Genomic DNA, 27,003 nt, shown 5'->3' on the forward strand with positions numbered 1-27,003 from the left:
GTTCCCCCACGTCTCCCGATAAAAATGATACCTCACTTGTGTGGGTAGGCCTAGCGCCCGTGACAGGAAATGCCCCAAAGCGCAACGTGGACACAGCCAAATTGGTGAAGGAAAACAGAGGTGTTTTTTGCAAAGTGCCTACCTGTAGATTTTGGCCTGTAGCTCAGCCGCCACCTAGGGAAACCTACCAAACCTGTGCATTTCTGAAAACTAGAGACCTAGGGGAATCCAAGATGGGGTGACTTGTGTGGCTCGGACCAGGTTCTGTTACCCAGAATCCTTTGCAAACCTCAAAATTTGGCTAAAAAAAAACACATGTTCCTCACATTTCTGTGGCAGAAAGTTCTGGAATCTGAGAGGAGCCACGAATTTCCTTCCACCACACGTTCCCCCACGTCTCCCGATAAAAATGATACCTCACTTGTGTGGGTAGGCCTAGCCCCCGCGACAGGAAACGCCCCAAAGCGCAACGTGGACACATCCAAATTTGTGAAGGAAAACAGAGGTGTTTTTTGCAAAGTGCCTACCTGTAGATTTTGGCTTGTAGCTCAGCCGCCACCTAGGGAAACCTACCAAACCGGTGCATTTCTGAAAACTAGAGACCTAGGTGAATCCAAGATGGGGGGACTTGTGTGGCTCGCACCAGGTTCTGTTACCCAGAATCCTTTGCAAACCTCAAAATTTGGCTAAAAAAATATATGTTCCTCATATTTCTGTGGCAGAAAGTTCTGGAATCTGAGAGGAGCCACGAAGTTCCTTCCACCCAGCGTTCCCCCACGTCTCCCGATAAAAATGATACCTCACTTGTGTGGGTAGGCATAGCGCCCGCGACAGAAAACGCCCCAAAGCGCAACTTGGACACATCCAAATTTGTGAAGGAAAACAGAGGTGTTTTTTGCAGAGTGCCTACCTGTAGATTTTGGCTTGTAGCTCAGCCGCCACCTAGGGAAACCTACCAAACCTGTGCATTTCTGAAAACTAGAGACCTAGGGGAATCCAAGATGGGGTGACTTGTGTGGCTCGGACCAGGTTCTGTTACCCAGAATCCTTTGCAAACCTCAAAATTTGGCTAAAAAAACACATGTTCCTCACATTTCTGTGGCAGAAAGTTCTGGAATCTGAGAGGAGCCACGAATTTCCTTCCACCCAGCGTTCCCCCACGTCTCCCGATAAAAATGATACCTCACTTGTGTGGGTAGGCCTAGCGCCCGAGACAGGAAACGCCCCAAAGCGCAACGTGGACACATCCAAATTTGTGAAGGAAAATAGAGGTGTTTTTTGCAAAGTGCCTACTTGTAGATTTTGGCCTCTAGCTCAGCCGCCACCTAGGGAAACCTACCAAACCTGTGCATTTCTGAAAACTAGAGACCTAGGGGAATCCAAGATGGGGTGACTTGTGTGGCTCGGACCAGGTTCTGTTACCCAGAATCCTTTGCAAACCTCAAAATTTGGCTAAAAAAAACACATGTTCCTCACATTTCTGTGGCAGAAAGTTCTGGAATCTGAGAGGAGCCACGAATTTCCTTCCACCCAGCGTTCCCCCACGTCTCCCGATAAATATGATACCTCACTTGTGTAGGTAGGCCTAGCGCCCGTGACAGGAAATGCCCCAAAGCGCAACGTGGACACAGCCAAATTGGTTAAGGAAAACAGAGGTGTTTTTTGCAAAGTGCCTACCTGTAGATTTTGGCCTGTAGCTCAGCCGCCACCTAGGGAAACCTACCAAACCTGTGCATTTCTGAAAACTAGAGACCTAGGGGAATCCAAGATGGGGTGACTTGTGTGGCTCGGACCAGGTTCTGTTACCCAGAATCCTTTGCAAACCTCAAAATTTGGCTAAAAAAACCCATGTTCCTCACATTTCTGTGGCAGAAAGTTCTGGAATCTGAGAGGAGCCACGAATTTCCTTCCACCCAGCGTTCCCCCACGTCTCCCGATAAAAATGATACCTCACTTGTGTGGGTAGGCCTAGCGCCCGTGACAGGAAACGCCCCAAAGCGCAGCGTGGACACATCCAAATTTGTGAAGGAAAACAGAGGTGTTTTTTGCAAAGTGCCTACCTGTAGATTTTGGCTTGTAGCTCAGCCGCCACCTAGGGAAACCTACCAAACCTGTGCATTTCTGAAAACTAGAGACCTAGGGGAATCCAAGATGGGGGGACTTGTGTGGCTCGGACCAGGTTCTGTTACCCAGAATCCTTTGCAAACCTCAAAATTTGGCTAAAAAAACACATGTTCCTCACATTTCTGTGGCAGAAAGTTCTGGAATCTGAGAGGAGCCGTGAATTTCCTTCCACCCAGCGTTCCCCCACATCTCCCGATAAAAATGATACCTCACTTGTGTGGGTAGGCCTAGCGCCCGTGACAGGAAATGCCCCAAAGCGCAACGTGGACAGAGCCAAATTGGTGAAGGAAAACAAAGGTGTTTTTTGCAAAGTGCCTGCCTGTAGATTTTGGCCTGTAGCTCAGCCGCCACCTAGGGAAACCTACCAAACCTGTGCATTTCTAAAAACTAGAGACCTAGGGGAATCCAAGATGGGGTGACTTGTGTGGCTCGGACCAGGTTCTGTTACCCAGAATCCTTTGCAAACCTCAAAATTTGGCTAAAAAAACACATGTTCCTCACATTTCTGTGGCAGAAAGTTCTGGAATCTGAGAGGCGGCACGAATTTCCTTCCACCCAGTGTTCCCCCACGTCTCCTGATAAAAATGATACCTCACTTGTGTGGGTAGGCCTAGCGCCCGTGACAGGAAATGCCCCAAAGCGCAACGTGGACAAATCCAAATTGGTGAAGGAAAACAGAGGTGTTTTTTGCAAAGTGCCTACCTGTAGATTTTGGCCTGTAGCTCAGCCGCCACCTAGGGAAACCTACCAAACCTGTGCATTTCTGAAAACTAGAGACCTAGGGGAATCCAAGATGGGGTGACTTGTGTGGCTCGGACCAGGTTCTGTTACCCAGAATCCTTTGCAAACCTCAAAATTTGGCTAAAAAAGCACATGTTCCTCATATTTCTGTGGCAGAAAGTTCTGGAATCTGAGGAGAGGAGCCACGAATTTCCTTCCACCCAGCGTTCCCCCACGTCTCCCGATAAAAATGATACCTCACTTGTGTGGGTAGGCCTAGCGCCCGTGACAGGAAATGCCCCAAAGCGCAACGTGGACACAGCCAAATTGGTGAAGGAAAACAGAGGTGTTTTTTGCAAAGTGCCTACCTGTAGATTTTGGCCTGTAGCTCAGCCGCCACCTAGGGAAAGCTACCAAACCTGTGCATTTCTGAAAACTAGAGACCTAGGGGAATCCAAGATGGGGTGACTTGTGTGGCTCGGACCAGGTTCTGTTACCCAGAATCCTTTGCAAACCTCAAAATTTGGCTTAAAAAACACATGTTCCTCACATTTCAGTGGCAGAAAGTTCTGGAATCTGAGAGGAGCCACGAATTTCCTTCCACCCAGCGTTCCCCCACGTCTCCCGATAAAAATGATACCTCACTTGTGTGGGTAGGCCTAGCGCCCGCGACAGGAAACGCCCCAAAGCGCAGCGTGGACACATCCAAATTTGTGAAGGAAAACAGAGGTGTTTTTTGCAAAGTGCCTACCTGTAGATTTTGGCTTGTAGCTCAGCCGCCACCTAGGGAAACCTACCAAACCTGTGCATTTCTGAAAACTAGAGACCTAGGGGAATCCAAGATGGGGGGACTTGTGTGGCTCGGACCAGGTTCTGTTACCCAGAATCCTTTGCAAACCTCAAAATTTGGCAAAAAAAACACATGTTCCTCACATTTCTGTGGCAGAAAGTTCTGGAATCTGAGAGGAGCCACGAATTTCCTTCCACCCAGCGTTCCCCCACGTCTCCCGATAAAAATGATACCTCACTTGTGTGGGTAGGCCTAGCGCCCGTGACAGGAAATGCCCCAAAGCGCAACGTGGACACAGCCAAATTGGTGAAGGAAAACAAAGGTGTTTTTTGCAAAGTGCCTGCCTGTAGATTTTGGCCTGTAGCTCAGCCGCCACCTAGGGAAACCTACCAAACCTGTGCATTTCTGAAAACTAGAGACCTAGGGGAATCCAAGATGGGGTGACTTGTGCGGCTCGGACCAGGTTCTGTTACCCAGAATCCTTTGCAAACCTCAAAATTTGGCTAAAAAAACACATGTTCCTCACATTTCTGTGGAAGAAAGTTCTGGAATCTGAGAGGCGGCACGAATTTCCTTCCACCCAGCGTTCCCCCACGTCTCCTGATAAAAATGATACCTCACTTGTGTGGGTAGGCCTAGCGCCCGTGACAGGAAATGCCCCAAAGCGCAACGTGGACACAGCCAAATTGGTGAAGGAAAACAGAGGTGTTTTTTGCAAAGTGCCTACCTGTAGATTTTGGCCTGTAGCTCAGCCGCCACCTAGGGAAACTTACCAAACCTGTGCATTTCTGAAAACTAGAGACCTAGGGGAATCCAAGATGGGGTGACTTGTGTGGCTCGGACCAGGTTCTGTTACCCAGAATCCTTTGCAAACCTCAAAATTTGGCTAAAAAAAACACATGTTCCTCACATTTCTGTGGCAGAAAGTTCTGGAATCTGAGAGGAGCCACGAATTTCCTTCCACCCAGCGTTCCCCCACGTCTCCCGATAAATATGATACCTCACTTGTGTGGGTAGGCCTAGCGCCCACGACAGAAAACGCCCCAAAGCGCAACGTGGACAAATCCAAATTGGTGAAGGAAAACAGAGGTGTTTTTTGCAAAGTGCCTACCTGTAGATTTTGGCCTGTAGCTCAGCCCCCACCTAGGGAAACCTACCAAACCTGTGCATTTCTGAAATCTAGAGACCTAGGGGAATTCAAGATGGGGTGACTTGTGTTGCTCGGACCAGGTTGTGTTACCCAGAATCCTTTGCAAACCTCAAAATTTGGCTAAAAAAACACATTTTCCACACATTTCTGTGGCAGAAAGTTCTGGAATCTGAGAGGAGCCACGAATTTCCTTCCACCCAGCGTTCCCCCACGTCTCCCGATAAAAATGATACCTCACTTGTGTGGGTAGGCCTAGCGCCCGTGACAGGAAATGCCCCAAAGCGCAACGTGGACACAGCCAAATTGGTGAAGGAAAACAGAGGTGTTTTTTGCAAAGTGCCTACCTGTAGATTTTGGCCTGTAGCTCAGCCGCCACCTAGGGAAACCTACCAAACCTGTGCATTTCTGAAAACTAGAGACCTAGGGGAATCCAAGATGGGGTGACTTGTGTGGCTCGGACCAGGTTCTGTTACCCAGAATCCTTTGCAAACCTCAAAATTTGGCTAAAAAAAACACATGTTCCTCACATTTCTGTGGCAGAAAGTTCTGGAATCTGAGAGGAGCCACGAATTTCCTTCCACCACACGTTCCCCCACGTCTCCCGATAAAAATGATACCTCACTTGTGTGGGTAGGCCTAGCCCCCGCGACAGGAAACGCCCCAAAGCGCAACGTGGACACATCCAAATTTGTGAAGGAAAACAGAGGTGTTTTTTGCAAAGTGCCTACCTGCAGATTTTGGCTTGTAGCTCAGCCGCCACTTAGGGAAACCTACCAAACCTGTGTATTTCTGAAAACTAGAGACCTAGGTGAATCCAAGATGGGGGGACTTGTGTGGCTCGGACCAGGTTCTGTTACCCAGAATCCTTTGCAAACCTCAAAATTTGGCAAAAATAACACATGTTCCTCACATTTCTGTGGCAGAAAGTTCTGGAATCTGAGAGGAGCCACGAAGTTCCTTCCACCCAGCGTTCCCAAACGTCTCCCGATAAAAATGATACCTCACTTGTGTGGGTAGGCCTAGCGCCCGTGACAGAAAACGCCCCAAAGCGCAACTTGGACACATCCAAATTTGTGAAGGAAAACAGAGGTGTTTTTTGCAAAGTGCCTACCTGTAGATTTTGGCTTGTAGCTCAGCCGCCACCTAGGGAAACCTACCAAACCTGTGCATTTCTGAAAACTAGAGACCTAGGGGAATCCAAGATGGGGTGACTTGTGTGGCTCGGACCAGGTTCTGTTACCCAGAATCCTTTGCAAACCTCAAAATTTGGCTAAAAAAACACATGTTCCTCACATTTCTGTGGCAGAAAGTTCTGGAATCTGAGAGGAGCCACGAATTTCCTTCCACCCAGCGTTCCCCCACGTCTCCCGATAAAAATGATACCTCACTTGTGTGGGTAGGCCTAGCGCCCGAGACAGGAAACGCCCCAAAGCGCAACGTGGACACATCCAAATTTGTGAAGGAAAATAGAGGTGTTTTTTGCAAAGTGCCTACCTGTAGATTTTGGCCTCTAGCTCAGCCGCCACCTAGGGAAACCTACCAAACCTGTGCATTTCTGAAAACTAGAGACCTAGGGGAATCCAAGATGGGGTGACTTGTGTGGCTCGGACCAGGTTCTGTTACCCAGAATCCTTTGCAAACCTCAAAATTTGGCTTAAAAAAACACATGTTCCTCACATTTCTTTGGCAGAAAGTTCTGGAATCTGAGAGGAGCCACGAATTTCCTTCCACCCAGCGTTCCCCCACGTCTCCCGATAAACATGATACCTCACTTGTGTGGGTAGGCCTAGCGCCCGCGACAGAAAACGCCCCAAAGCGCAACGTGGACAAATCCAAATTGGTGAAGGAAAACAGAGGTGTTTTTTGCAAAGTGCCTACCTGTAGATTTTGGCCTGTAGCTCAGCCGCCACCTAGGGAAACCTACCAAACCTGTGCATTTCTGAAATCTAGAGACCTAGGGGAATCCAAGATGGGGTGACTTGTGTGGCTCGGACCAGGTTCTGTTACCCAGAATCCTTTGCAAACCTCAACATTTGGCTAAAAAAACACATTTTCCTCACATTTCTGTGGCAGAAAGTTCTGGAATCTGAGAGGAGCCACGAATTTCCTTCCACCCAGCGTTCCCCCACGTCTCCCGATAAAAATGATACCTCACTTGTGTGGGTAGGCCTAGCGCCCGTGACAGGAAATGCCCCAAAGCGCAACGTGGACACAGCCAAATTGGTGAGGGAAAACAGAGGTGTTTTATGCAAAGTGCCTACCTGTAGATTTTGGCCTGTAGCTCAGCCGCCACCTAGGGAAAGCTACCAAACCTGTGCATTTCTGAAAACTAGAGACCTAGGGGAATCTAATATGGGGTGACTTGTGTGGCTCGGACCAGGTTCTGTTACCCAGAATCCTTTGCAAACCTCAAAATTTGGCTAAAAAAACACATGTTCCTCACATTTCTGTGGCAGAAAGTTCTGGAATCTGAGAGGCGGCATGAATTTCCTTCCACCCAGCGTTCCCCCACGTCTCCCGATAAAAATGATACCTCACTTGTGTGGGTAGGCCTAGCGCCCGTGACAGGAAATGCCCCAAAGTGCAACGTGGACACAGCCAAATTGGTGAAGGAAAACAGAGGAGTTTTTTGCAAAGTGCCTACCTGTAGATTTTGGCCTGTAGCTCAGCCGCCACCTAGGGAAACCTACCAAACCTGTGCATTTCTGAAAACTAGAGACCTAGGGGAATCCAAGATGGGGTGACTTGTGTGGCTCGGACCAGGTTCTGTTACCCAGAATCCTTTGCAAACCTCAAAATTTGGCAAAAAAAACACATGTTCCTCACATTTCTGTGGCAGAAAGTTCTGGAATCTGAGAGGAGCCACGAATTTCCTTCCACCCAGCGTTCCCCCACGTCTCCCGATAAAAATGATACCTCACTTGTGTGGGTAGGCCTAGCGCCCGTGACAGAAAATGCCCCAAAGCGCAACGTGGACACAACCAAATAGGTGAAGGAAAACAGAGGTGTTTTTTGCAAAGTGCCTACCTGTAGATTTTGGCCTGTAGCTCAGCCGCCACCTAGGGAAACCTACCAAACCTGTGCATTTCTGAAAACTAGAGACCTATGGGAATCCAAAATGGGGTGACTTGTGTGGCTCGGACCAGGTTCTGTTACCCAGAATCCTTTGCAAACCTCAAAATTTGGCTAAATAAACACATGTTCCTCACATTTCTGTGGCAGAAAGTTCTGGAATCTGAGAGGAGCCACGAATTTCCTTCCACCCAGCGTTCCCCCACGTCTCCCGATAAAAATGATACCTCACTTGTGTGGGTAGGCCTAGCGCCCGTGAGAGGAAATGCCCCAAAGCGCAACGTGGACACAGCCAAATTGGTGAAGGAAAACAGAGGTGTTTTTTGCAAAGTGCCTACCTGTAGATTTTGGCCTGTAGCTCAGCCGCCACCTAGGGAAACCTACCAAACCTGTGCATTTCTGAAAACTAGAGACCTAGGGGAATCCAAGATGGGGTGACTTGTGTGGCTCGGACCAGGTTCTGTTACCCAGAATCCTTTGCAAACCTCAAAATTTGGCTAAAAAAAACACATGTTCCTCACATTTCTGTGGCAGAAAGTTCTGGAATCTGAGAGGAGCCACGAATTTCCTTCCACCCAGCGTTCCCCCACGTCTCCCGATAAAAATGATACCTCACTTGTGTGGGTAGGCCTAGCGCCCGCGACAGAAAACGCCCCAAAGCGCAACGTGGACAAATCCAAATTGGTGAAGGAAAACAGAGGTGTTTTTTGCAAAGTGCCTACCTGTAGATTTTGGCCTGTAGCTCAGCCGCCACCTAGGGAAACCTACCAAACCTGTGCATTTCTGAAATCTAGAGACCTAGGGGAATCCAAGATGGGGTGACTTGTGTGGCTCGGACCAGGTTCTGTTACCCAGAATCCTTTGCAAACCTCAAAATTTGGCTAAAAAAACACATTTTCCTCACATTTCCGTGGCAGAAAGTTCTGGAATCTGAGAGGAGCCACGAATTTCCTTCCACCCAGCGTTCCCCCACGTCTCCCGATAAAAATGATACCTCACTTGTGTGGGTAGGCCTAGCGCCCGTGACAGGAAATGCCCCAAAGCGCAACGTGGACACAGCCAAATTAGTGAAGGAAAACAGAGGTGTTTTTTGCAAAGTGCCTACCTGTAGATTTTGGCCTGTAGCTCAGCCGCCACCTAGGGAAACCTACCAAACCTGTGCATTTCTGAAATCTAGAGACCTAGGGCAATCCAAGATGGGGTGACTTGTGTGGCTCGGACCAGGTTCTGTTACCCAGAATCCTTTGCAAACCTCAAAATTTGGCTAAAAAAACACATTTTCCTCACATTTCTGTGGCAGAAAGTTCTGGAATCTGAGAGGAGCCACGAATTTCCTTCCACCCAGCGTTCCCCCACGTCTCCCGATAAAAATGATACCTCACTTGTGTGGGTAGGCCTAGCGCCCGTGACAGGAAATGCCCCAAAGCGCAACGTGGACACAGCCAAATTGGTGAGGGAAAACAGAGGTGTTTTTTGCAAAGTGCCTACCTGTAGATTTTGGCCTGTAGCTCAGCCGCCACCTAGGGAAACCTACCAAACCTGTGCATTTCTGAAAACTAGAGACCTAGGGGAATCTAATATGGGGTGACTTGTGTGGCTCGGACCAGGTTCTGTTACCCAGAATCCTTTGCAAACCTCAAAATTTGGCTAAAAAAACACATGTTCCTCACATTTCTGTGGCAGAAAGTTCTGGAATCTGAGAGGCGGCATGAATTTCCTTCCACCCAGCGTTCCCCCATGTCTCCCGATAAAAATGATACCTCACTTGTGTGGGTAGGCCTAGCGCCCGTGACAGGAAATGCCCCAAAGTGCAACGTGGACACAGCCAAATTGGTGAAGGAAAACAGAGGAGTTTTTTGCAAAGTGCCTACCTGTAGATTTTGGCCTGTAGCTCAGCCGCCACCTAGGGAAACCTACCAAACCTGTGCATTTCTGAAAACTAGTGACCTAGGGGAATCCAAGATGGGGTGACTTGTGTGGCTCGGACCAGGTTCTGTTACCCAGAATCCTTTGCAAACCTCAAAATTTGGCAAAAAAAACACATGTTCCTCACATTTCTGTGGCAGAAAGTTCTGGAATCTGAGAGGAGCCACGAATTTCCTTCCACCCAGCGTTCCCCCACGTCTCCCGATAAAAATGATACCTCACTTGTGTGGGTAGGCCTAGCGCCCGTGACAGAAAATGCCCCAAAGCGCAACGTGGACACAACCAAATAGGTGAAGGAAAACAGAGGTGTTTTTTGCAAAGTGCCTCCCTGTAGATTTTGGCCTCTCGCTCAGCCGCCACCTGGGGAAACCTACCAAACCTGTGCATTTCTGAAATCTAGAGACCTAGGGGAATCCAAGATGGGGTGACTTGTGTGGCTCGGACCAGGTTCTGTTACCCAGAATCCTTTGCAAACCTCAACATTTGGCTAAAAAAACACATTTTCCTCACATTTCTGTGGCAGAAAGTTCTGGAATCTGAGAGGAGCCACGAATTTCCTTCCACCCAGCGTTCCCCCACGTCTCCCGATAAAAATGATACCTCACTTGTGTGGGTAGGCCTAGCGCCCGTGACAGGAAATGCCCCAAAGCGCAACGTGGACACAGCCAAATTGGTGAGGGAAAACAGAGGTGTTTTATGCAAAGTGCCTACCTGTAGATTTTGGCCTGTAGCTCAGCCGCCACCTAGGGAAAGCTACCAAACCTGTGCATTTCTGAAAACTAGAGACCTAGGGGAATCTAATATGGGGTGACTTGTGTGGCTCGGACCAGGTTCTGTTACCCAGAATCCTTTGCAAACCTCAAAATTTGGCTAAAAAAACACATGTTCCTCACATTTCTGTGGCAGAAAGTTCTGGAATCTGAGAGGCGGCATGAATTTCCTTCCACCCAGCGTTCCCCCACGTCTCCCGATAAAAATGATACCTCACTTGTGTGGGTAGGCCTAGCGCCCGTGACAGGAAATGCCCCAAAGTGCAACGTGGACACAGCCAAATTGGTGAAGGAAAACAGAGGAGTTTTTTGCAAAGTGCCTACCTGTAGATTTTGGCCTGTAGCTCAGCCGCCACCTAGGGAAACCTACCAAACCTGTGCATTTCTGAAAACTAGAGACCTAGGGGAATCCAAGATGGGGTGACTTGTGTGGCTCGGACCAGGTTCTGTTACCCAGAATCCTTTGCAAACCTCAAAATTTGGCAAAAAAAACACATGTTCCTCACATTTCTGTGGCAGAAAGTTCTGGAATCTGAGAGGAGCCACGAATTTCCTTCCACCCAGCGTTCCCCCACGTCTCCCGATAAAAATGATACCTCACTTGTGTGGGTAGGCCTAGCGCCCGTGACAGAAAATGCCCCAAAGCGCAACGTGGACACAACCAAATAGGTGAAGGAAAACAGAGGTGTTTTTTGCAAAGTGCCTACCTGTAGATTTTGGCCTGTAGCTCAGCCGCCACCTAGGGAAACCTACCAAACCTGTGCATTTCTGAAAACTAGAGACCTATGGGAATCCAAAATGGGGTGACTTGTGTGGCTCGGACCAGGTTCTGTTACCCAGAATCCTTTGCAAACCTCAAAATTTGGCTAAATAAACACATGTTCCTCACATTTCTGTGGCAGAAAGTTCTGGAATCTGAGAGGAGCCACGAATTTCCTTCCACCCAGCGTTCCCCCACGTCTCCCGATAAAAATGATACCTCACTTGTGTGGGTAGGCCTAGCGCCCGTGAGAGGAAATGCCCCAAAGCGCAACGTGGACACAGCCAAATTGGTGAAGGAAAACAGAGGTGTTTTTTGCAAAGTGCCTACCTGTAGATTTTGGCCTGTAGCTCAGCCGCCACCTAGGGAAACCTACCAAACCTGTGCATTTCTGAAAACTAGAGACCTAGGGGAATCCAAGATGGGGTGACTTGTGTGGCTCGGACCAGGTTCTGTTACCCAGAATCCTTTGCAAACCTCAAAATTTGGCTAAAAAAAACACATGTTCCTCACATTTCTGTGGCAGAAAGTTCTGGAATCTGAGAGGAGCCACGAATTTCCTTCCACCCAGCGTTCCCCCACGTCTCCCGATAAAAATGATACCTCACTTGTGTGGGTAGGCCTAGCGCCCGCGACAGAAAACGCCCCAAAGCGCAACGTGGACAAATCCAAATTGGTGAAGGAAAACAGAGGTGTTTTTTGCAAAGTGCCTACCTGTAGATTTTGGCCTGTAGCTCAGCCGCCACCTAGGGAAACCTACCAAACCTGTGCATTTCTGAAATCTAGAGACCTAGGGGAATCCAAGATGGGGTGACTTGTGTGGCTCGGACCAGGTTCTGTTACCCAGAATCCTTTGCAAACCTCAAAATTTGGCTAAAAAAACACATTTTCCTCACATTTCCGTGGCAGAAAGTTCTGGAATCTGAGAGGAGCCACGAATTTCCTTCCACCCAGCGTTCCCCCACGTCTCCCGATAAAAATGATACCTCACTTGTGTGGGTAGGCCTAGCGCCCGTGACAGGAAATGCCCCAAAGCGCAACGTGGACACAGCCAAATTAGTGAAGGAAAACAGAGGTGTTTTTTGCAAAGTGCCTACCTGTAGATTTTGGCCTGTAGCTCAGCCGCCACCTAGGGAAACCTACCAAACCTGTGCATTTCTGAAATCTAGAGACCTAGGGCAATCCAAGATGGGGTGACTTGTGTGGCTCGGACCAGGTTCTGTTACCCAGAATCCTTTGCAAACCTCAAAATTTGGCTAAAAAAACACATTTTCCTCACATTTCTGTGGCAGAAAGTTCTGGAATCTGAGAGGAGCCACGAATTTCCTTCCACCCAGCGTTCCCCCACGTCTCCCGATAAAAATGATACCTCACTTGTGTGGGTAGGCCTAGCGCCCGTGACAGGAAATGCCCCAAAGCGCAACGTGGACACAGCCAAATTGGTGAGGGAAAACAGAGGTGTTTTTTGCAAAGTGCCTACCTGTAGATTTTGGCCTGTAGCTCAGCCGCCACCTAGGGAAACCTACCAAACCTGTGCATTTCTGAAAACTAGAGACCTAGGGGAATCTAATATGGGGTGACTTGTGTGGCTCGGACCAGGTTCTGTTACCCAGAATCCTTTGCAAACCTCAAAATTTGGCTAAAAAAACACATGTTCCTCACATTTCTGTGGCAGAAAGTTCTGGAATCTGAGAGGCGGCATGAATTTCCTTCCACCCAGCGTTCCCCCATGTCTCCCGATAAAAATGATACCTCACTTGTGTGGGTAGGCCTAGCGCCCGTGACAGGAAATGCCCCAAAGTGCAACGTGGACACAGCCAAATTGGTGAAGGAAAACAGAGGAGTTTTTTGCAAAGTGCCTACCTGTAGATTTTGGCCTGTAGCTCAGCCGCCACCTAGGGAAACCTACCAAACCTGTGCATTTCTGAAAACTAGTGACCTAGGGGAATCCAAGATGGGGTGACTTGTGTGGCTCGGACCAGGTTCTGTTACCCAGAATCCTTTGCAAACCTCAAAATTTGGCAAAAAAAACACATGTTCCTCACATTTCTGTGGCAGAAAGTTCTGGAATCTGAGAGGAGCCACGAATTTCCTTCCACCCAGCGTTCCCCCACGTCTCCCGATAAAAATGATACCTCACTTGTGTGGGTAGGCCTAGCGCCCGTGACAGAAAATGCCCCAAAGCGCAACGTGGACACAACCAAATAGGTGAAGGAAAACAGAGGTGTTTTTTGCAAAGTGCCTACCTGTAGATTTTGGCCTGTAGCTCAGCCGCCACCTAGGGAAACCTACCAAACCTGTGCATTTCTGAAAACTAGAGACCTAGGGGAATCCAAGATGGGGTGACTCATGTGGCTCGGACCAGGTTCTGTTACCCAGAATCCTTTGCAAACCTCAAAATTTGGCTAAATAAACACATGTTCCTCACATTTCTGTGGCAGAAAGTTCTGGAATCTGAGAGGAGCCACGAATTTCCTTCCACCCAGCGTTCCCCCACGTCTCCCGATAAAAATGATACCTCACTTGTGTGGGTAGGCCTAGCGCCCGTGAGAGGAAATGCCCCAAAGCGCAACGTGGACACAGCCAAATTGGTGAAGGAAAACAGAGGTGTTTTTTGCAAAGTGCCTACCTGTAGATTTTGGCCTGTAGCTCAGCCGCCACCTAGGGAAAGCTACCAAACCTGTGTATTTCTGAAAACTAGAGACCTAGGGGAATCCAAGATGGGGTGACTTGTGTGGCTCGGGCCAGGTTCTGTTACCCAGAATCCTTTGCAAACCTCAAAATTTGGCTAAAAAAAACACATGTTCCTCACATTTCTGTGGCAGAAAGTTCTGGAATCTGAGAGGAGCCACGAATTTCCTTCCACCCAGCGTTCCCCCACGTCTCCCGATAAAAATGATACCTCACTTGTGTGGGTAGGCCTAGCGCCCGCGACAGAAAACGCCCCAAAGCGCAACGTGGACAAATCCAAATTGGTGAAGGAAAACAGAGGTGTTTTTTGCAAAGTGCCTACCTGTAGATTTTGGCCTGTAGCTCAGCCGCCACCTAGGGAAACCTACCAAACCTGTGCATTTCTGAAATCTAGAGACCTAGGGGAATCCAAGATGGGGTGACTTGTGTGGCTCGGACCAGGTTCTGTTACCCAGAATCCTTTGCAAACCTCAAAATTTGGCTAAAAAAACACATTTTCCTCACATTTCTGTGGCAGAAAGTTCTGGAATCTGAGAGGAGCCACGAATTTCCTTCCACCCAGCGTTCCCCCACGTCTCCCGATAAAAATGATACCTCACTTGTGTGGGTAGGCCTAGCGCCCGTGACAGGAAATGCCCCAAAGCGCAACATGGACACAGCCAAATTAGTGGGGAAAACAGAGGTGTTTTTTGCAAAGTGCCTACCTGTAGATTTTGGCCTGTAGCTCAGCCGCCACCTAGGGAAACCTACCAAACCTGGGCATTTCTGAAAACTAGAGACCTAGGGGAATCTAATATGGGGTGACTTGTGTGGCTCGGACCAGGTTCTGTTACCCAGAATCCTTTGCAAACCTCAAAATTTGGCTAAAAAAAACACATGTTCCTCACATTTCTGTGGCAGAAAGTTCTGGAATCTGAGAGGAGCCACGAATTTCCTTCCACCACACGTTCCCCCACGTCTCCCGATAAAAATGATACCTCACTTGTGTGGGTAGGCCTAGCCCCCGCGACAGGAAACGCCCCAAAGCGCAACGTGGACACATCCAAATTTGTGAAGGAAAACAGAGGTGTTTTTTGCAAAGTGCCTACCTGTAGATTTTGGCTTGTAGCTCAGCCGCCACCTAGGGAAACCTACCAAACCGGTGCATTTCTGAAAACTAGAGACCTAGGTGAATCCAAGATGGGGGGACTTGTGTGGCTCGCACCAGGTTCTGTTACCCAGAATCCTTTGCAAACCTCAAAATTTGGCTAAAAAAACACACGTTCCTCACATTTCTGTGGCAGAAAGTTCTGGAATCTGAGAGGAGCCACGAAGTTCCTTCCACCCAGCGTTCCCCCACGTCTCCCGATAAAAATGATACCTCACTTGTGTGGGTAGGCATAGCGCCCGCGACAGAAAACGCCCCAAAGCGCAACTTGGACACATCCAAATTTGTGAAGGAAAACAGAGGTGTTTTTTGCAGAGTGCCTACCTGTAGATTTTGGCTTGTAGCTCAGCCGCCACCTAGGGAAACCTACCAAACCTGTGCATTTCTGAAAACTAGAGACCTAGGGGAATCCAAGATGGGGTGACTTGTGTGGCTCGGACCAGGTTCTGTTACCCAGAATCCTTTGCAAACCTCAAAATTTGGCTAAAAAAACACATGTTCCTCACATTTCTGTGGCAGAAAGTTCTGGAATCTGAGAGGAGCCACGAATTTCCTTCCACCCAGCCTTCCCCCACGTCTCCCGATAAAAATGATACCTCACTTGTGTGGGTAGGCCTAGCGCCCGAGACAGGAAACGCCCCAAAGCGCAACGTGGACACATCCAAATTTGTGAAGGAAAATAGAGGTGTTTTTTGCAAAGTGCCTACTTGTAGATTTTGGCCTCTAGCTCAGCCGCCACCTAGGGAAACCTACCAAACCTGTGCATTTCTGAAAACTAGAGACCTAGGGGAATCCAAGATGGGGTGACTTGTGTGGCTCGGACCAGGTTCTGTTACCCAGAATCCTTTGCAAACCTCAAAATTTGGCTAAAAAAAACACATGTTCCTCACATTTCTGTGGCAGAAAGTTCTGGAATCTGAGAGGAGCCACGAATTTCCTTCCACCCAGCGTTCCCCCACGTCTCCCGATAAATATGATACCTCACTTGTGTAGGTAGGCCTAGCGCCCGTGACAGGAAATGCCCCAAAGCGCAACGTGGACACAGCCAAATTGGTTAAGGAAAACAGAGGTGTTTTTTGCAAAGTGCCTACCTGTAGATTTTGGCCTGTAGCTCAGCCGCCACCTAGGGAAACCTACCAAACCTGTGCATTTCTGAAAACTAGAGACCTAGGGGAATCCAAGATGGGGTGACTTGTGTGGCTCGGACCAGGTTCTGTTACCCAGAATCCTTTGCAAACCTCAAAATTTGGCTAAAAAAACCCATGTTCCTCACATTTCTGTGGCAGAAAGTTCTGGAATCTGAGAGGAGCCACGAATTTCCTTCCACCCAGCGTTCCCCCACGTCTCCCGATAAAAATGATACCTCACTTGTGTGGGTAGGCCTAGCGCCCGTGACAGGAAACGCCCCAAAGCGCAGCGTGGACACATCCAAATTTGTGAAGGAAAACAGAGGTGTTTTTTGCAAAGTGCCTACCTGTAGATTTTGGCTTGTAGCTCAGCCGCCACCTAGGGAAACCTACCAAACCTGTGCATTTCTGAAAACTAGAGACCTAGGGGAATCCAAGATGGGGGGACTTGTGTGGCTCGGACCAGGTTCTGTTACCCAGAATCCTTTGCAAACCTCAAAATTTGGCTAAAAAAACACATGTTCCTCACATTTCTGTGGCAGAAAGTTCTGGAATCTGAGAGGAGCCGTTAATTTCCTTCCACCCAGCGTTCCCCCACATCTCCCGATAAAAATGATACCTCACTTGTGTGGGTAGGCCTAGCGCCCGTGACAGGAAATGCCCCAAAGCGCAACGTGGACAGAGCCAAATTGGTGAAGGAAAACAAAGGTGTTTTTTGCAAAGTGCCTGCCTGTAGATTTTGGCCTGTAGCTCAGCCGCCACCTAGGGAAACCTACCAAACCTGTGCATTTCTAAAAACTAGAGACCTAGGGGAATCCAAGATGGGGTGACTTGTGTGGCTCGGACCAGGTTCTGTTACCCAGAATCCTTTGCAAACCTCAAAATTTGGCTAAAAAAACACATGTTCCTCACATTTCTGTGGCAGAAAGTTCTGGAATCTGAGAGGCGGCACGAATTTCCTTCCACCCAGTGTTCCCCCACGTCTCCTGATAAAAATGATACCTCACTTGTGTGGGTAGGCCTAGCGCCCGTGACAGGAAATGCCCCAAAGCGCAACGTGGACAAATCCAAATTGGTGAAGGAAAACAGAGGTGTTTTTTGCAAAGTGCCTACCTGTAGATTTTGGCCTGTAGCTCAGCCGCCACCTAGGGAAACCTACCAAACCTGTGCATTTCTGAAAACTAGAGACCTAGGGGAATCCAAGATGGGGTGACTTGTGTGGCTCGGACCAGGTTCTGTTACCCAGAATCCTTTGCAAACCTCAAAATTTGGCTAAAAAAGCACATGTTCCTCATATTTCTGTGGCAGAAAGTTCTGGAATCTGAGGAGAGGAGCCACGAATTTCCTTCCACCCAGCGTTCCCCCACGTCTCCCGATAAAAATGATACCTCACTTGTGTGGGTAGGCCTAGCGCCCGTGACAGGAAATGCCCCAAAGCGCAACGTGGACACAGCCAAATTGGTGAAGGAAAACAGAGGTGTTTTTTGCAAAGTGCCTACCTGTAGATTTTGGCCTGTAGCTCAGCCGCCACCTAGGGAAACCTACCAAACCTGTGCATTTCTGAAAACTAGAGACCTAGGGGAATCCAAGATGGGGTGACTTGTGTGGCTCGGACCAGGTTCTGTTACCCAGAATCCTTTGCAAACCTCAAAATTTGGCTAAAAAAACACATGTTCCTCACATTTCAGTGGCAGAAAGTTCTGGAATCTGAGAGGAGCCACGAATTTCCTTCCACCCAGCGTTCCCCCACGTCTCCCGATAAAAATGATACCTCACTTGTGTGGGTAGGCCTAGCGCCCGCGACAGGAAACGCCCCAAAGCGCAGCGTGGACACATCCAAATTTGTGAAGGAAAACAGAGGTGTTTTTTGCAAAGTGCCTACCTGTAGATTTTGGCTTGTAGCTCAGCCGCCACCTAGGGAAACCTACCAAACCTGTGCATTTCTGAAAACTAGAGACCTAGGGGAATCCAAGATGGGGGGACTTGTGTGGCTCGGACCAGGTTCTGTTACCCAGAATCCTTTGCAAACCTCAAAATTTGGCAAAAAAAACACATGTTCCTCACATTTCTGTGGCAGAAAGTTCTGGAATCTGAGAGGAGCCACGAATTTCCTTCCACCCAGCGTTCCCCCACGTCTCCCGATAAAAATGATACCTCACTTGTGTGGGTAGGCCTAGCGCCCGTGACAGGAAATGCCCCAAAGCGCAACGTGGACACAGCCAAATTGGTGAAGGAAAACAAAGGTGTTTTTTGCAAAGTGCCTGCCTGTAGATTTTGGCCTGTAGCTCAGCCGCCACCTAGGGAAACCTACCAAACCTGTGCATTTCTGAAAACTAGAGACCTAGGGGAATCCAAGATGGGGTGACTTGTGCGGCTCGGACCAGGTTCTGTTACCCAGAATCCTTTGCAAACCTCAAAATTTGGCTAAAAAAACACATGTTCCTCACATTTCTGTGGAAGAAAGTTCTGGAATCTGAGAGGCGGCACGAATTTCCTTCCACCCAGCGTTCCCCCACGTCTCCTGATAAAAATGATACCTCACTTGTGTGGGTAGGCCTAGCGCCCGTGACAGGAAATGCCCCAAAGCGCAACGTGGACACAGCCAAATTGGTGAAGGAAAACAGAGGTGTTTTTTGCAAAGTGCCTACCTGTAGATTTTGGCCTGTAGCTCAGCCGCCACCTAGGGAAACCTACCAAACCTGTGCATTTCTGAAAACTAGAGACCTAGGGGAATCCAAGATGGGGTGACTTGTGTGGCTCGGACCAGGTTCTGTTACCCAGAATCCTTTGCAAACCTCAAAATTTGGCTAAAAAAAACACATGTTCCTCACATTTCTGTGGCAGAAAGTTCTGGAATCAGAGAGGAGCCACGAATTTCCTTCCACCCACCGTTCCCCCACGTCTCCCGATAAATATGATACCTCACTTGTGTGGGTAGGCCTAGCGCCCACGACAGAAAACGCCCCAAAGCGCAACGTGGACAAATCCAAATTGGTGAAGGAAAACAGAGGTGTTTTTTGCAAAGTGCCTACCTGTAGATTTTGGCCTGTAGCTCAGCCCCCACCTAGGGAAACCTACCAAACCTGTGCATTTCTGAAATCTAGAGACCTAGGGGAATTCAAGATGGGGTGACTTGTGTTGCTCGGACCAGGTTGTGTTACCCAGAATCCTTTGCAAACCTCAAAATTTGGCTAAAAAAACACATTTTCCACACATTTCTGTGGCAGAAAGTTCTGGAATCTGAGAGGAGCCACGAATTTCCTTCCACCCAGCGTTCCCCCACGTCTCCCGATAAAAATGATACCTCACTTGTGTGGGTAGGCCTAGCGCCCGTGACAGGAAATGCCCCAAAGCGCAACGTGGACACAGCCAAATTGGTGAAGGAAAACAGAGGTGTTTTTTGCAAAGTGCCTACCTGTAGATTTTGGCCTGTAGCTCAGCCGCCACCTAGGGAAACCTACCAAACCTGTGCATTTCTGAAAACTAGAGACCTAGGGGAATATAAGATGGGGTGACTTGTGTGGCTCGGACCAGGTTCTGTTACCCAGAATCCTTTGCAAACCTCAAAATTTGGCTAAAAAAAACACATGTTCCTCACATTTCTGTGGCAGAAAGTTCTGGAATCTGAGAGGAGCTACGAATTTCCTTCCACCACACGTTCCCCCACGTCTCCCGATATAAATGATACCTCACTTGTGTGGGTAGGCCTAGCCCCCGCGACAGGAAACGCCCCAAAGCGCAACGTGGACACATCCAAATTTGTGAAGGAAAACAGAGGTGTTTTTTGCAAAGTGCCTACCTGCAGATTTTGGCTTGTAGCTCAGCCGCCACTTAGGGAAACCTACCAAACCTGTGTATTTCTGAAAACTAGAGACCTAGGTGAATCCAAGATGGGGGGACTTGTGTGGCTCGGACCAGGTTCTGTTACCCAGAATCCTTTGCAAACCTCAAAATTTGGCAAAAATAACACATGTTCCTCACATTTCTGTGGCAGAAAGTTCTGGAATCTGAGAGGAGCCACGAAGTTCCTTCCACCCAGCGTTCCCAAACGTCTCCCGATAAAAATGATACCTCACTTGTGTGGGTAGGCCTAGCGCCCGTGACAGAAAACGCCCCAAAGCGCAACTTGGACACATCCAAATTTGTGAAGGAAAACAGAGGTGTTTTTTGCAAAGTGCCTACCTGTAGATTTTGGCTTGTAGCTCAGCCGCCACCTAGGGAAACCTACCAAACCTGTGCATTTCTGAAAACTAGAGACCTAGGGGAATCCAAGATGGGGTGACTTGTGTGGCTCGGACCAGGTTCTGTTACCCAGAATCCTTTGCAAACCTCAAAATTTGGCTAAAAAAAACACATGTTCCTCACATTTCTGTGGCAGAAAGTTCTGGAATCTGAGAGGAGCCACGAATTTCCTTCCACCCAGCGTTCCCCCACGTCTCCCGATAAAAATGATACCTCACTTGTGTGGGTAGGCCTAGCGCCCGAGACAGGAAACGCCCCAAAGCGCAACGTGGACACATCCAAATTTGTGAAGGAAAATAGAGGTGTTTTTTGCAAAGTGCCTACCTGTAGATTTTGGCCTCTAGCTCAGCCGCCACCTAGGGAAACCTACCAAACCTGTGCATTTCTGAAAACTAGAGACCTAGGGGAATCCAAGATGGGGTGACTTGTGTGGCTCGGACCAGGTTCTGTTACCCAGAATCCTTTGCAAACCTCAAAATTTGGCTTAAAAAAACACATGTTCCTCACATTTCTTTGGCAGAAAGTTCTGGAATCTGAGAGGAGCCACGAATTTCCTTCCACCCAGCGTTCCCCCACGTCTCCCGATAAATATGATACCTCACTTGTGTGGGTAGGCCTAGCGCCCGCGACAGAAAACGCCCCAAAGCGCAACGTGGACAAATCCAAATTGGTGAAGGAAAACAGAGGTGTTTTTTGCAAAGTGCCTACCTGTAGATTTTGGCCTGTAGCTCAGCCGCCACCTAGGGAAACCTACCAAACCTGTGCATTTCTGAAATCTAGAGACCTAGGGGAATCCAAGATGGGGTGACTTGTGTGGCTCGGACCAGGTTCTGTTACCCAGAATCCTTTGCAAACCTCAACATTTGGCTAAAAAAACACATTTTCCTCACATTTCTGTGGCAGAAAGTTCTGGAATCTGAGAGGAGCCACGAATTTCCTTCCACCCAGCGTTCCCCCACGTCTCCCGATAAAAATGATACCTCACTTGTGTGGGTAGGCCTAGCGCCCGTGACAGGAAATGCCCCAAAGCGCAACGTGGACACAGCCAAATTGGTGAGGGAAAACAGAGGTGTTTTATGCAAAGTGCCTACCTGTAGATTTTGGCCTGTAGCTCAGCCGCCACCTAGGGAAAGCTACCAAACCTGTGCATTTCTGAAAACTAGAGACCTAGGGGAATCTAATATGGGGTGACTTGTGTGGCTCGGACCAGGTTCTGTTACCCAGAATCCTTTGCAAACCTCAAAATTTGGCTAAAAAAACACATGTTCCTCACATTTCTGTGGCAGAAAGTTCTGGAATCTGAGAGGCGGCATGAATTTCCTTCCACCCAGCGTTCCCCCACGTCTCCCGATAAAAATGATACCTCACTTGTGTGGGTAGGCCTAGCGCCCGTGACAGGAAATGCCCCAAAGTGCAACGTGGACACAGCCAAATTGGTGAAGGAAAACAGAGGAGTTTTTTGCAAAGTGCCTACCTGTAGATTTTGGCCTGTAGCTCAGCCGCCACCTAGGGAAACCTACCAAACCTGTGCATTTCTGAAAACTAGAGACCTAGGGGAATCCAAGATGGGGTGACTTGTGTGGCTCGGACCAGGTTCTGTTACCCAGAATCCTTTGCAAACCTCAAAATTTGGCAAAAAAAACACATGTTCCTCACATTTCTGTGGCAGAAAGTTCTGGAATCTGAGAGGAGCCACGAATTTCCTTCCACCCAGCGTTCCCCCACGTCTCCCGATAAAAATGATACCTCACTTGTGTGGGTAGGCATAGCGCCCGTGACAGAAAATGCCCCAAAGCGCAACGTGGACACAACCAAATAGGTGAAGGAAAACAGAGGTGTTTTTTGCAAAGTGCCTACCTGTAGATTTTGGCCTGTAGCTCAGCCGCCACCTAGGGAAACCTACCAAACCTGTGCATTTCTGAAAACTAGAGACCTATGGGAATCCAAAATGGGGTGACTTGTGTGGCTCGGACCAGGTTCTGTTACCCAGAATCCTTTGCAAACCTCAAAATTTGGCTAAATAAACACATGTTCCTCACATTTCTGTGGCAGAAAGTTCTGGAATCTGAGAGGAGCCACGAATTTCCTTCCACCCAGCGTTCCCCCACGTCTCCCGATAAAAATGATACCTCACTTGTGTGGGTAGGCCTAGCGCCCGTGAGAGGAAATGCCCCAAAGCGCAACGTGGACACAGCCAAATTGGTGAAGGAAAACAGAGGTGTTTTTTGCAAAGTGCCTACCTGTAGATTTTGGCCTGTAGCTCAGCCGCCACCTAGGGAAACCTACCAAACCTGTGCATTTCTGAAAACTAGAGACCTAGGGGAATCCAAGATGGGGTGACTTGTGTGGCTCGGACCAGGTTCTGTTACCCAGAATCCTTTGCAAACCTCAAAATTTGGCTAAAAAAAACACATGTTCCTCACATTTCTGTGGCAGAAAGTTCTGGAATCTGAGAGGAGCCACGAATTTCCTTCCACCCAGCGTTCCCCCACGTCTCCCGATAAAAATGATACCTCACTTGTGTGGGTAGGCCTAGCGCCCGCGACAGAAAACGCCCCAAAGCGCAACGTGGACAAATCCAAATTGGTGAAGGAAAACAGAGGTGTTTTTTGCAAAGTGCCTACCTGTAGATTTTGGCCTGTAGCTCAGCCGCCACCTAGGGAAACCTACCAAACCTGTGCATTTCTGAAATCTAGAGACCTAGGGGAATCCAAGATGGGGTGACTTGTGTGGCTCGGACCAGGTTCTGTTACCCAGAATCCTTTGCAAACCTCAAAATTTGGCTAAAAAAACACATTTTCCTCACATTTCCGTGGCAGAAAGTTCTGGAATCTGAGAGGAGCCACGAATTTCCTTCCACCCAGCGTTCCCCCACGTCTCCCGATAAAAATGATACCTCACTTGTGTGGGTAGGCCTAGCGCCCGTGACAGGAAATGCCCCAAAGCGCAACGTGGACACAGCCAAATTAGTGAAGGAAAACAGAGGTGTTTTTTGCAAAGTGCCTACCTGTAGATTTTGGCCTGTAGCTCAGCCGCCACCTAGGGAAACCTACCAAACCTGTGCATTTCTGAAATCTAGAGACCTAGGGCAATCCAAGATGGGGTGACTTGTGTGGCTCGGACCAGGTTCTGTTACCCAGAATCCTTTGCAAACCTCAAAATTTGGCTAAAAAAACACATTTTCCTCACATTTCTGTGGCAGAAAGTTCTGGAATCTGAGAGGAGCCACGAATTTCCTTCCACCCAGCGTTCCCCCACGTCTCCCGATAAAAATGATACCTCACTTGTGTGGGTAGGCCTAGCGCCCGTGACAGGAAATGCCCCAAAGCGCAACGTGGACACAGCCAAATTGGTGAGGGAAAACAGAGGTGTTTTTTGCAAAGTGCCTACCTGTAGATTTTGGCCTGTAGCTCAGCCGCCACCTAGGGAAACCTACCAAACCTGTGCATTTCTGAAAACTAGAGACCTAGGGGAATCTAATATGGGGTGACTTGTGTGGCTCGGACCAGGTTCTGTTACCCAGAATCCTTTGCAAACCTCAAAATTTGGCTAAAAAAACACATGTTCCTTACATTTCTGTGGCAGAAAGTTCTGGAATCTGAGAGGCGGCATGAATTTCCTTCCACCCAGCGTTCCCCCATGTCTCCCGATAAAAATGATACCTCACTTGTGTGGGTAGGCCTAGCGCCCGTGACAGGAAATGCCCCAAAGTGCAACGTGGACACAGCCAAATTGGTGAAGGAAAACAGAGGAGTTTTTTGCAAAGTGCCTACCTGTAGATTTTGGCCTGTAGCTCAGCCGCCACCTAGGGAAACCTACCAAACCTGTGCATTTCTGAAAACTAGTGACCTAGGGGAATCCAAGATGGGGTGACTTGTGTGGCTCGGACCAGGTTCTGTTACCCAGAATCCTTTGCAAACCTCAAAATTTGGCAAAAAAAAACACATGTTCCTCACATTTCTGTGGCAGAAAGTTCTGGAATCTGAGAGGAGCCACGAATTTCCTTCCACCCAGCGTTCCCCCACGTCTCCCGATAAAAATGATACCTCACTTGTGTGGGTAGGCCTAGCGCCCGTGACAGAAAATGCCCCAAAGTGCAACGTGGACACAACCAAATAGGTGAAGGAAAACAGAGGTGTTTTTTGCAAAGTGCCTACCTGTAGATTTTGGCCTGTAGCTCAGCCGCCACCTAGGGAAACCTACCAAACCTGTGCATTTCTGAAAACTAGAGACCTAGGGGAATCCAAGATGGGGTGACTCATGTGGCTCGGACCAGGTTCTGTTACCCAGAATCCTTTGCAAACCTCAAAATTTGGCTAAATAAACACATGTTCCTCACATTTCTGTGGCAGAAAGTTCTGGAATCTGAGAGGAGCCACGAATTTCCTTCCACCCAGCGTTCCCCCACGTCTCCCGATAAAAATGATACCTCACTTGTGTGGGTAGGCCTAGCGCCCGTGAGAGGAAATGCCCCAAAGCGCAACGTGGACACAGCCAAATTGGTGAAGGAAAACAGAGGTGTTTTTTGCAAAGTGCCTACCTGTAGATTTTGGCCTGTAGCTCAGCCGCCACCTAGGGAAAGCTACCAAACCTGTGTATTTCTGAAAACTAGAGACCTAGGGGAATCCAAGATGGGGTGACTTGTGTGGCTCGGGCCAGGTTCTGTTACCCAGAATCCTTTGCAAACCTCAAAATTTGGCTAAAAAAAACACATGTTCCTCACATTTCTGTGGCAGAAAGTTCTGGAATCTGAGAGGAGCCACGAATTTCCTTCCACCCAGCGTTCCCCCACGTCTCCCGATAAAAATGATACCTCACTTGTGTGGGTAGGCCTAGCGCCCGCGACAGAAAACGCCCCAAAGCGCAACGTGGACAAATCCAAATTGGTGAAGGAAAACAGAGGTGTTTTTTGCAAAGTGCCTACCTGTAGATTTTGGCCTGTAGCTCAGCCGCCACCTAGGGAAACCTACCAAACCTGTGCATTTCTGAAATCTAGAGACCTAGGGGAATCCAAGATGGGGTGACTTGTGTGGCTCGGACCAGGTTCTGTTACCCAGAATCCTTTGCAAACCTCAAAATTTGGCTAAAAAAACACATTTTCCTCACATTTCTGTGGCAGAAAGTTCTAGAATCTGAGAGGAGCCACGAATTTCCTTCCACCCAGCGTTCCCCCACGTCTCCCGATAAAAATGATACCTCACTTGTGTGGGTAGGCCTAGCGCCCGTGACAGGAAATGCCCCAAAGCGCAACATGGACACAGCCAAATTAGTGGGGAAAACAGAGGTGTTTTTTGCAAAGTGCCTACCTGTAGATTTTGGCCTGTAGCTCAGCCGCCACCTAGGGAAACCTACCAAACCTGGGCATTTCTGAAAACTAGAGACCTAGGGGAATCTAATATGGGGTGACTTGTGTGGCTCGGACCAGGTTCTGTTACCCAGAATCCTTTGCAAACCTCAAAATTTGGCTAAAAAAACACATGTTCCTCACATTTCTGTGGCAGAAAGTTCTGGAATCTGAGAGGCGGCATGAATTTCCTTCCACCCAGCGTTCCCCCATGTCTCCCGATAAAAATGATACCTCACTTGTGTGGGTAGGCCTAGCGCCCGTGACAGGAAATGCCCCAAAGTGCAACGTGGACACAGCCAAATTGGTGAAGGAAAACAGAGGAGTTTTTTGCAAAGTGCCTACCTGTAGATTTTGGCCTGTAGCTCAGCCGCCACCTAGGGAAACCTACCAAACCTGTGCATTTCTGAAAACTAGAGACCTAGGGGAATCCAAGATGGGGTGACTTGTGTGGCTCGGACCAGGTTCTGTTACCCAGAATCCTTTGCAAACCTCAAAATTTGTCTAAATAAACACATGTTCCTCACATTTCTGTGGCAGAAAGTTCTGGAATCTGAGAGGAGCCACGAATTTCCTTCCACCCAGCGTTCCCCCACGTCTCCCGATAAAAATGATACCTCACTTGTGTGGGTAGGCCTAGCGCCCGTGAGAGGAAATGCCCCAAAGCGCAACGTGGACACAGCCAAATAGGAGAAGGAAAACAGAGGTGTTTTTTGCAAAGTGCCTACCTGTAGATTTTGGCCTGTAGCTCAGCCGCCACCTAGGGAAACCTACCAAACCTGTGCATTTCTGAAAACTAGAGACCTAGGGGAATCCAAGATGGGGTGACTTGTGTGGCTCGGACCAGGTTCTGTTACCCAGAATCCTTTGCAAACCTCAAAATTTGGCTAAAAAACACATGTTCCTCACATTTCTGTGGCAGAAAGTTCTGGAATCTGAGAGACGGCACGAATTTCCTTCCACCCAGTGTTCCCCCACGTCTCCTGATAAAAATGATACCTCACTTGTGTGGGTAGGCCTAGCGCCCGTGACAGGAAATGCCCCATAGCGCAACGTGGACACAGCCAAATTGGTGAAGGAAAACAGAGGTGTTTTTTGCAAAGTGCCTACCTGTAGATTTTGGCCTGTAGCTCAGCCACC

Source organism: Pleurodeles waltl, chromosome 10 (genome assembly GCF_031143425.1).
Source record: "Pleurodeles waltl isolate 20211129_DDA chromosome 10, aPleWal1.hap1.20221129, whole genome shotgun sequence".
NCBI classification, from domain to species: Eukaryota; Metazoa; Chordata; class Amphibia; order Caudata; family Salamandridae; genus Pleurodeles; species Pleurodeles waltl.